The sequence below is a fragment of the Cyanistes caeruleus genome, chromosome 1 (assembly GCF_971803275.1).
Source record: "Cyanistes caeruleus chromosome 1, bCyaCae1.hap1.1, whole genome shotgun sequence".
Taxonomy (NCBI): Eukaryota; Metazoa; Chordata; class Aves; order Passeriformes; family Paridae; genus Cyanistes; species Cyanistes caeruleus.
Window position 1 is genome coordinate 21,574,155 of NC_141701.1, and position 12,045 is coordinate 21,586,199.

The 12,045-nt window shown below is 39.4% G+C and overlaps 1 long non-coding RNA gene across 1 annotated transcript; it reads left to right on the forward strand.

Moving 5' to 3' along the window:
• On the forward strand, window positions 1-10,444 carry LOC147655366 (uncharacterized). Its single transcript, XR_015287453.1, has 5 exons — window positions 1-368; window positions 2,522-2,756; window positions 3,099-3,206; window positions 5,674-8,057; window positions 8,834-10,444. It is a non-coding gene; the product is annotated as an uncharacterized LOC147655366 (long non-coding RNA).
• The last annotated feature ends 1,601 nt before the right edge of the window (window positions 10,445-12,045 follow it).

Below are 12,045 nucleotides of genomic sequence, written 5' to 3' on the forward strand. Positions count from 1 at the left end.
GAATACTTCTCCTGAACATCTGCTGTTTCCAAAACACAAGGTTTCTTCTTGTTGGTGCCTGTTTTGAGTAGATAAGACTCCCGTGCTCTTTCCAAAACTGAAATAGTTGCTTGGGACAAAATCTGAGCTTTTGCTGCAAATTTATTTAAAAATAAATTTCCATCCATTTTGGAAGTGGTTAGGATTGCCATGTGCACTTACTGAATGGATAATTGCTAATACTGTTATATGTTTTTTTCTATAATTTATATTAAACTTATGCTGGATTCTATTGTGTTGTTTTAGAGACATGTCTGTATTTTTACTTCTTCACTTAACACTGTCTTCTCCTGCCTTACAGACTGCACTGTTTCCTCCTTTTGTTTTATGTAAGTAATTTTCTTTAGTCTCAACAATACTTCACTGATAAGAGGCTAAGCACAAATATTTGTAACACTGAACAATGTGTGGAGTTTCTGGCACGGACAGTTCTGCCTTCTGGGCTAAAAACAGGTGATAAAAGGAAGGGGGGGAGGGGAATCCCCAAACATAACAGTTTAAGATGATTCTTACTTTTGGTTTGCTGTGTCATAAACTTACTAAGGCAATCAAAGAATTCTAGAATGGTTTGGGGTTGGAAGGGACCTTAAAGATCATCTAGTTCCAATCCCCCTGCCATGGAGGGGACACCTTCCACTAGACCAGACTGCTGAGAGCCCTGCCCACCCCGTTAAACACTTCCAGGAATGGGGCATCCACAGCTTCTCTGGGAAACTTGTTCCAGTGTCTCAACACCCCCAAACTGAAGTAAAATTTTCAGCCTAATATCTAATCTAAACCCACCCTCATTTAAAATCTATTCTCCCATGTTCTACTGCTACATGCTCTTTTAAAAATAACAGTAATCAAAAGTTGGAGATAAATAATTTGTCCCCAGTGCCACAACGTGAAGCTGTGTTTGTAGTTCAGAAGAATCAAATAAGATAAAATAACACCATTTAAAAAAGACAGCTGCAGAAACTGCTGGTTTAAGTATCAAACAGTCATATTTAATGTGACTATTCTAGATGGAATTGAGATTTTATTTCCTCTAACATCCTTTCTTGAAGATCCTCAAATTAGTTTGCCTACTAATTCACAGTGTTCTTGGAGAACTCAAACTGCTTGGAAGTAGTTTGAAATCTTGAATCATGCTTGGTTTTTTTCCCCTCATGATTACTGAGTAGAGAGATGGCAAGGAGGGTAGTGTGCTGCCAGATGGCACTCCCTTGGAGTGGCAGAACGATAACATGACCTCTGTGTTGCCAGCCCTGGGCTGCCACAGTGCATGAGGTGCTCTGTATCCAGGTTGTAAAAGCTGCAGGGTGGCGGTGAGGATCTGGGAAAAGTAGATGCATGAAGTCCTCTGTGTACTTTCCCTGCGGGGGTTTTGTCATGAACATCACACACCCAGAAGTACTCTGGTATTTGAGTCTTTTTAACCCCCCAGCACTGCTTAGCCCCAGGTAGCAAGCTGGCTACCTGGGTAAACCTGCTTACTCCTCGTTGAGAGTCAGTAATGAGGAGTGGGTCTTTATCTCATCCTGATAAAGATGATTGCTCCAAACTTCACATACATTTTTATCATATGTGAAGTGTTTCATACCAAAATATGTGCACCACAGGTATTTGTGAGGAAGTGTCTGCTCCTTCCCACGTGAGGAAAATTGTAGTCAAGAAAGCACAGCAGACTGCAAGAGACAGAGGGACTTTTGTATCTTCACAGAAATAAAGTAGTGATTATTTTAATTAAAAAGAACAACTAGATCTGTCTCCTGGATAAGAAACAAATAGATTTGGGAATAAAGATGAAATCTCTAGGACTCAATGCCTTGAGAAGGGGTTCTTTTATTCCTTAATACATGCAAATAGGTGTGTATGTAGATAGGTGAAATACTGGATGTCAGGAAAATCTGTGAGAAGTATGTTTAAGTAAGAAAGATTATTTTAGTTTGGCTCTCCTCAACTTTGCCCCCACATATCATTCTACGAATTTTATAAAATTCGTTCTTAATTTTAATTAAAGGTTCTTAATTTTCAGTTCTTGTTGGGAAAAAACCCTAAAACCAACACTTAGTGTTTGTACTTGTATAGTCTTTCTGACTGAAAAAAAAAGTTACCAATCTGAACTGAGTCAATTAATTGGAGTCATGCATCCTAGGATCTTCTCCAGGGTACCCAAAGAGGGGTAATAGATCACACAGCATAAATGTCAGCTCTGCCACCCTGCTCTTGCTGACCTTGCAGGAGATGGGAGATGGTGTTACTACAGACACCATGAAGACTCTGCAGAAAGATGGCAAGAGTACTTGGAATCTAAGGGTTCCCCGGAACTCTCCCATATTTTCTGCCAGGCTAGCAAAGGTAGATACAAGAAACTAAAATTTAATGTTGTATGCTGTTATGTACAATTTCAGAATTTTCCTCTGCTGTGATTGTCAAGGGAAGTATCTCTTCTCAATTAACACAAATTCACAATTAACACTGCTGTCTTCTGATACAGGGCCATCAACAGGAGGAGGAGCTACAGTGATGAGTTTCTGCTCCCTGATCCAGATGGAATCCCAAGGGTCTTCTAAAACTAGTCCCCATCTTCCTGAAATGAGTAACTGACTTCTCATGCAGAGCAAGACATGGCACTTTCTGAGCTCAGGAAAATCTTTTAGGGACGTATGAAGTCTTACCATAAAACCAGTGGAGAATATCTCATTCCTGTACACTACCTCACTGACAGAAATGTGAGCTTTGCCTCTAGTGTGGCTCTGTCTATCATCAGCTGACAGCCAATGGATCTGGCTTCTGTGCTTTAATTTCCCAGATTGCAATTTACCCCTTTATTATGTCTACACATAAGAGAGTTCTCTGAGGTCATTTATTTGAGACCTGTTTACTCATGACCTAAATGCTTTCAGGTTTCTTTTTTACACCCCCTCTCACTGTTCAGTGGTTTGGACCTTGGGCACCGGCACTGTATTCCTGTAGCAGTGGCTCTGGTCTATCCTTATACTGTAGTCTCATTATTCTCACCAGACATTTGCCCAGGTGTAGGTACAGGGATGCACTTTTTTTCCTTTTGGCAGGATTGTGGCTTTGAATATTCACCTGCAGTTGTGTGTCCACCTCCTCTTTTTGGAGTCTCTACTTCCTAGGAAGAAAATGCGTCATGCCTACAACCACTGAGATATCAGGTAGACTGTGACACTTAACACCAAAAAGACTCTCCTCTAATTCTTCAGTATCTTCCCATTTGCTGTTCTGCATATTTATTTTTTGTCATCTGCAAACTTTAATAGTAGTTTTAGTTACTTTATGTGTACTAAATGGCAATATTGATTGTTTATTTTACCTGAAAAAATAGGGAATAGAGCATGAACATCTTCAGAAGGATTTCAGTGATATGGAAAGCAGTAAAACAGTGTTGCATTTCTACCTGACAGGATACATTTAAGATCCAAACCCAGAAAGTCTTTTTGGATGTTTACCTTGCTGATGGCAGCAATATTAGACTTTATATCCAGACATCAGACACTGCAGAAAGAATATTACATGTAATGGCTTTCTGGAATTGTGTTGAAAGTTTCCATTTGAGAAGTGGAAATGAGAAGTGGAAAAAAATTAATATAATTTAAATTAGGAAAGGATAAACCTCTCTATATGAAGACATACAAGAGTATTTTCTGCTGGCTTTGAGGAGTTTATTGTACCAGAGGGATGGGAGGCATTGCTGGCTTTGCATAATGAGATTTTGGGTCTTTAGAATTGTCCACAATTAGCTTCTTAATGTTACATGACTTCTGCTTCTATGGCATTTAGCTGCCGAGTTCAGGTTTCCTTCACTTATAATAGAATCAGAAAATACATAGACACATTCATAATTAAGCTGCCTTTGGTTTGGCATAGTGTGGGTGAAAGTTCTTGATACCGAAGTCAGAAATTATCTAGTCTTCATTTATGTCTTGGCTGGAAACAGCTGTTAAAACTGAGCACACAATTGATGTATCTTTCTTTTCTGCATGCTTCACTTTACTTGTTTTGTGTCCCTTGGTGCTTTCTGTGGAACTGTGTTGGGGCAGTTCTAGCACTGGCTCTGGGATGTCTGTAACAGCTGTTGCAATACACACAGTAAACAACTGCTAGTTACAATTTGAAACCAGTAGCAACCACATATTGTTTACACAACTGGCTGGTTTGTGTTTGAAAGTTTCAGATGGAGTTCCCTTCTTATGCCAGGAGAGGAGGAGCAGCAATGGCTCTGCCTATTTTGTGTATTCGCGCATTTACGTGTGCGCAAGCAAGCAAGCAAGCAAGGCTTCTTTGGTTGCCCTCATTTCCTAATCCTAAGAGTAATAACAAAGCATACATCTGCCTGATGGGTGCTGCTCTTTGTCATGGGATTCTGAAATTTCCTCTCACTGTACTGAAAAGTGTGCACTGTGTTTCTGCTGTGCCTTTGCAATCTGAGTTTGTGAAGGCAGTTCACAACTGGCCATAGGTATAAGGGAGCTGAACACATATTTGCTGTACTCTTGAGTTGATGTGTGTTAGTCCAGCCTCAGAATTTACACTATCTGTACATAGGAACCATAAACTGGATAACACAAGGTGACCCCTTGCTGGCTTTGTTCTGTGGTGGGGTTTGCACCACCTGAGGCAGTGCTGGGAAGGGTTCTTCCAGGGCAATGTATGTGTCAGAGTCAGCCTTAGACCCTGCAACAGGAGACTTGTGAGATGGGAGATGCTGAAGGCAAAACATCTTGGGGGTGGCAGGGAGATAGGAATTCTGATCTGGGGAGGGAGAAGTAGGTGCTAATAGGGTGGAAGAAATAAGGAGACACTTTTGGACAAGAAACTTTTATAAGGGCCTTGAGTAAGTAAAGGATTTTCTAATATACTTTAAAAAACATTAATAATTTGTGCTTGATAAACTTATCAAGTTTGCAGTGGGCCAAGGTAATTTCCAAGCCAGACAGTGGTGTTGTGTATTGCTTTGTATGTTATTTTTATATTTGTTTAACGATTATCTGACACTGTGAAGAAGCAATGACACTTAAAATGCTGCAGACACCAATTCTCTTGTGGTCTTAAAGATGAAATAGGACTTCTGGGAATTATTTAGCTTTTGTCACTGTAAATTGCTACTACATTCACTGCTATTTTGTGATGGAGGTGGATTTTACAACCCTCAGTCCCTAACATTCTGGTGCTCAGGCAGCATATACCAGTTTGTGCTTGGATCCAAGAAATAAAATCTTATTAAATCTGAGATGTACATTTGCCATTCCTTGGAAATGTCATCTGGTATGCTTAGCATCACACTATCAAGGGATAGCATGTTAGTCTGTGGCTAGTTTCTTGAAGCAATTTGTGAGGACAGCACAGTGGCAGACAGAAGAAAAGATAATAGTCACCTTTTTGTCTTTTGTATTTGGACTTACGAAACTTTCTTCCCATCATATCTGGTGTCTGAATTGACTGTGAGACAAGTGATTTTAATGGTCTGCTGCCCTCTCTGGTAACAGTCCTGATATTAACAAGGATAAGGAAAACCTTGCTTGTGTGTTTTTTAATTTTAACTGGGAACAATTCTTTCCAACCTATATTTAGCTTGATACATTTTTCCATGCACAAAAACATGTCTGCTTTTTGAACCCACAGATACAGCTGCAGGAAACCCTTCTGAACTGTGAAGATGACTTTGCAATGCTGTCACTGTGACACAAAGTTTGAAATGTTTTGGGATTGGCACACTTTGGAAGAAGAGAAACCTGACACTTCCACCTTACGCTCAGACAAAGAAAGTCCATCCCCTCTGACCAAAGCATGAGGTTGCAGGATCTGCCAGAATAGCTAGGACAGCAGTATTCTCAGGACTGAAGAGATTTCTTATAACTGCCACACCATTTTCCTGAGCAAACTCAGGAGATTATGGTCACTGTGGAATTTAGGAATGCCTCCATGGTACTGCATTCTTCTAGGTTATGGCTGTTTAAACTTATGCTTTGATTTTTCAGAACCTAAACCAGAATAAGATAACTATCCCAATCAGATTCAGTGGTTAGTGGCTCACCTCTGCCTGATTTTTCTATCCTACTCTCTCATTGTGCAGTATTGTCTGCATTTTCTGTTGGTGCTACTTCTATCCTCTTTCAAAGAAGATGTAGAGGCCACAGCAAACTAAAAGCAATCCAAATGTAAAGCCAGGTAGGGTTTTTCCTCCTTACACACTGTAGATAATGAAAGTCCAACAGAGCTCAAGTCTGCTCTTGTCAGAAGCCTTCCCTTAGCCCTCCCTTGGATTTTTATTGTTGGCTGCAGTGACTGAATCTGAAGTCTGAACAAGGCTTGCATGATCCTGCTAAGGTTAAAAGATCCATCTGGTCTGATAAATTCCCTCAAGCTCTCCCTCTACATCTTGGAAAGTCTGGCAGTGGGGAACAACTAACAACAACAACAACAACAAAGTATGGCAAGAAAGAGGGTGGTGTAGGGGTAAGACTTTCACATATGAATATCATCCCTTTGAGTTTATGGGTCACGTAGCAACTCTACCACATGGGAACTCTTGGGTGTGTATTCTAGGTAGGCATTTAATTGGATGGCCATACCTACATGAAACAATTCTTAATTTACAGTTCACATGCTGAGTTTAACAATAGGACAGGAAGCTCTCTTGTTATAAACAATGTCTCTAGCTTACTTTCCTTTATATAATTATGTGTTTCTTTTCTTAACTGCCTGTAACTGAAGTTTGACCACAGTGTTATTAAACAAGCTGTAAATCAGGTTTGCGAGTGTCTTTGTGATCATAAAATGTGAAGAGGCTTTTGCATCCTCATTGGTCTGCTGATGTGCTGTTTCCCGTGTGGGTGGGTACATGAGGATGAGGCAGGATCCAGGCCTGTGACTGGGATAGGCTCAGGCCACATCAGAACAGTGAACAGTCTTTGCTGTTGACTGGAGTTAAGTTAGGCATTGCAGTTATTTATCTTTTTTCAGTCTTTTTATTGACATAGAGATGTCAGTGCTCTTCTGAATGTTTTAAAATGAAGTTCCAGTTACTACTGGACTTACAAAGGAACTCAGGCTTACTTAGTGAGGTAGGAACTTTATAGTCTGTGTTTATTTTATTTATTATTCCCTTGCCCTCTTCATTCTGTGAAAGGTATCTCTGAGTATACAGTTGGCAGTTACTACATCTCAAATGTATCTTCCAGAGCAGTTTCAGATGGATTTATTTTTGCCTTGTATTGTGATATGATCAGATACACAGGAGAATAGAAAAGTTTTTCAGTTTATTACATTTCTATGTATCTTTGATAATCCTCAAAAATACATCAAGTCCTAATATAACCCACATTTCAAAAAATGTTTAGATGCTCACAGGCTTAAAAAGGTATGTTTTAGTGTTCTGCTGAATCATGCTATCAGCTTAGAATTAAATATTTACAGATTTGGGCCTTTAGAGTTACATTTTTTTTAAAAGTAAGCAGAAAACTAGTGATCTCTGAAGAGTGACATGCTTTTCTTTCTGTACATTGACATTTTATACAACCTGTCTGGTGATCTGTTCCAGAAAATTTCCAGTCCTGGAAGTTTCCATCCATGTGTCCTATAACATCTATCATGTTTAGCTGTGTTTCGAGTGAAGGCTATAAGACCATAGTCTCAGGGAGTAGAGATGTTCTGTAATTAGTAGAGCTTGGTCTGTTCTGTAAGCTTAGACTCAGAGAAACGGGGAAGATAACTAGCTTGTCACCCAGAATCTGTTTTGTTTTTCTTCTCTAAAAGCACATTGCTAGCCAGCAAAAACTGATACATGAAAGTAGTTGAGCTATTTCGCTAGATTTCACCAAATGTCTCTGTGGTTTCTTTTCCCAGTAGCGGAAAAACTGGCAGGACTTGGACTCCCTTATGTGAGATTTCAGAGCATGAAGGAGTTGCACTCTAAGCTTGGGATCAGAAAGTGGTGAGCTTAAGTGAAACTACTAAGATGCATGACAACTACTATAAGCAGGAAAGAAATTCCCTGAATAACTTAGGTACAAAGCCTTCAAGCTTCAGCAATTTTTAATTGGAATTGACTGGTTTCGGTGGTGTTGCATGTTTTAAGTTTTAGCACTGTGGTATCCCTGAAGGGTCCTTTATTGTAGTTAGCTATTTATTCCCTTCCTCTTTCACAATCTAGAGAGGTGTTTTGTGACTCCTTGCCTCCTAATAGTTATACTTGCACAATGCAGTGACCACAAATAAAAATATACCTGTAAACAATATAGAAGAGAACTTTGAGTTCTGCATTGCAAGCTGCCCCTCTGGGCAGAGGTGGATTACTTTTTATCTGAAGTGCTTATCTATACACTAATATACATAATACCTGAGGCCATAGTGAGAGCATTTCTTTTAGTAAGTGGCCTGGCTTAAACAGCAGAGCACTCTTTCCTTTGCTTGTTCCTTGGGCTACTCCTTTATTATGCTGGTGGGATTGTGTGGGCAAACATTGGTGAACTGGATTGGTGAGCTAACCTAGTCTAAAAATACTGGCTTTTTATTTTTATTTGGTTTTGATGGCCTGTTTTTGGCCTGAGTCAGTCCCCTGGTTCTGTTTGCTGTGCAGCAAATGGTAATGCTGACTTGTGGGTGAGGATAAACCCTGAGGATGGGGAGCCTGGTGCCAAGGTCCCATTTGTCAGAGTGCCCTGAGGGGGCAGTTAGTCAGTAGAGCAGGGCCAGTCTAATGGCTCCCTGCTGTGGTTGTGCTCAGGTCTACTTCTCCCTACAATGAAAAAAGAAAAAAACAAATATATTTTTGCTTGCTTAGTGAGTGGTATTGACTGCAGCAGATAAATGAATGGAGTGGAAGAGGAAGAACAGATCATGTCTTTTGGTGGCAGCAAGGAAATGTACACAGAAACTTGTTTGATGCTGGTAACTTGTCTGGTTTAAATCTACTGCATTAGAGCTCGCCCTCTACAAATATTTCTCTCTTTCCCTGTATGTGCCTTTATGAACTACAGAACTAGCAATCCAGTGAAAGAACTGCATAGTTTTCAGCTATGGCAAACTGTCTGAGTAGATACTTTTCCATTCAGTACTGCTCCAAGCCCAGCACAGGAAATGGTGAATGTCTGGGCTGCAAGACCCAGCATAGTGCAAGCAATACATCTGTACTGGCCATGGAACCTGCGCTGCTCCAGTTGTATGATTGTGGAGATTTACCCAGTTGCTTTAAACCAAAGGGGTCAGCCCCCAGCACGTGGATAACTGAGTGTGCAATTTGCTTTGCTGCTGCACTGAGCTCAGCCTGCCATAGCTCCACAGTGCTTGGTGCTGCAGCTCGCTGGATTCAGGGTAGGTCTTGCATGCCAGAACTGCAGCATGGCAGTGGCTGCTCTAGCAGCCTTACCAACTACTGTGTAGAGTTGCTCGAGAAAAGGAGGAAAAAGTGTTAGTTCCATATTGTAATTTACATGTTTGGTACCACCAAAATCAGTGGAGAGATCGGATAACCTCAGTTATCCCAGTTTATTTCCAGTCTGCTACAATGTGTAAGGAATGAGTACAGGACACGTTTCAAGATCACATCTGTTGTTTGATTTGGTGTTTTTCAATCTGGTAAGTAATGAAATCTTTCTGGATTTGACTTCCATTTTATTTAGCTGAAAAATTCAAACAACCATACAACAGAAGAATTTCTTCATGTTTTATTACTTTTTTTCCCCTTGGCTTGGGAAAGCTGTATGGATCGTTTTTTCAATACACTGCTGATGGATTGTAGAGTTTCACTGAACTTGCTACATACACAGGTAAAACTGAAAGGACTTTGTATTCTTAAAGATGACCTTTCCCACATTAATTTAATCATTTATATAAATTCTTGACATATTTATAAATGGCTGTTGTTGGTAGGGAGCATGTTGGTGTTTTGGGTTTTTTTTCTCTTTCAAACCCTTATATTAGAGATTCTAACTCACCTATGGCTGAGGCATAGGAAAAATATTACACAAAAATGACACATTTAGGTATCTATACACTGTATTTTCAAGGTGATAATGTATCCTAATGTTCCTAATATGTAGGCACTCTGCCATCATATGAGAGCATAGGTGAACTGTAAGTTTGTTCTACACAGAGCTTTGGAAACTATTAATTCATGAGTAAAGAACAGTGTAGAGTGAACTTTTCCTAAAATCAAAGGCTTTGTTTAAAAACCAAAATAAACCTCAAGCTTTCTATTTCTGAGTGTTTATGTGAAAGGAAATACATGTTTGCTGAATTTTTCTGCTAACTTTAAAAATTCTTTTAAGGCAGTCCAGGAAGTTAGGAGGAATTTGGTTAAACCAACAGACAAGCAGATGCAGCAACTTTAATTTCTACAAAAATGTAAACAAAGCAAAGGTAAAACAGTATGTAAAAAAACAATCAAAACAAATCAAATAAGTGGGGTTTTTTAAAGAAACTATACTAGGGGCTGTGACTTCAAAAACAGAGCATGGTTTTGTGGAGTCATTTGAACTAGAGAGCCAGGTCTCCCATCTTCTGGTCAGATACTGAACCAACAAATAGAAAAGGAGATTCCTATCTCTGTTAATATTTTTTAAAAATTCCAACAGAATGAGTTGGATCTCAAAGGTTAACAAGAATATTTGATTAAATGCTATAATTCTCTCCAAAACTCAGGTGCAAAAGTTTGTCATTGGATTGCTAGGTCTGTTGTTCACAGTATTTCTTACTTGTTAGTTTTATCTCTTAGTATTATCATATCTGCTAATCATCCTAAAGACCCATCTCATCATATCCTGTTAAAAAAAACAAAAATGAAAAAAAGTTTTTTACTCTGGACTATAAGCACTATTCTCTGAATCAAGCACTGACCTATTATTGTGTGAATCTGTGTCCTTCCAGAAGAAAGAGCATTAGGAAGTTTAAATATTTGTCCTATATCCCTCTTTCTTTCTGTTTCTTTTTTTCTTTTTTCTTATTTTTCTTCTCCAAATCACTAGACCTACTTGTTGTTACAGCAAATTGTGTTAGTTCTGTCTCTTTGGTGCAGTTCCTGATGCAGATTTGAGAAATGCAGTTCTATGGTACATACAGCTAGATGTTTGATCCTTTTATTTGTGACTATCCAAAAGAAAGCTGCTCAGCTGACACCCATGTTGGCAATTATGAGATTGCTGCATGACAATGCCTACTAACCAAATTAGAGGTCAGCTTTAAAATCAACAGGTTAAGAATTTGGAAGGTTACTTTTGTTGTAAGTACTTTTCTCTCTTTGTATCTATATTCATTTCTTCTTCATGAAAAATAAGGTTGGAAGGCCTGGGGAGAAGGGGGTGATGTGTTTTAAATCTCTTCCAATTGCCCATATTCTCCTCCAAATCTATTCTGAAACATACTCCCTTGGCAGCCTTTACATCAGTGAAACATCTTGCCTTACTCTGCCCTTTTCTTCCTTTCCTAGCATTCCATGTCATGCTTTACCTGCCCCTTTCCTTTCCTTTTGAAGGTAGGGTTGTCACAGTTTTGTGTGGGAGCAAAATAACTGCTTTAGCCAGCTTTATGCTTGCAAAGACTCCCCCTTACTACCTCCCACTTGCTCCCTCCCACAGGGAAAGTGTTCTGGTAGAGATTTCAGCTGTTTTATTTGTATACTATATAAAATGAACCTAATTGACTGATTCTGATTTAAGGCTGAATACATTAATGCTGTTTTAGCTGCTCCCTCTGTTCATCAGCTGGAAGGTTTTTGTTTGGTTTTTCTGTTTGTTTGATTTTCCAGGGTACACAAAGGATGCCAAAGAAGATACACTAGAGCTCTGACTTGAGTACAATGACTCAGGCACATGAAACTGGATAATTTTGTACACAAACCAGGTTATTTCTCAATCCTTTTAGGAAAGGATCAGAGTAAAATGTAATCTTGCAGGGTTAGTCATGCTGAGGCTGGGCCATAAGGAACTGCAGTTTGTTTGTTGCACTATAAGGATGTTAAGAACAAGGTAAAATTAACTGAGTCAGGAAAATGATAGT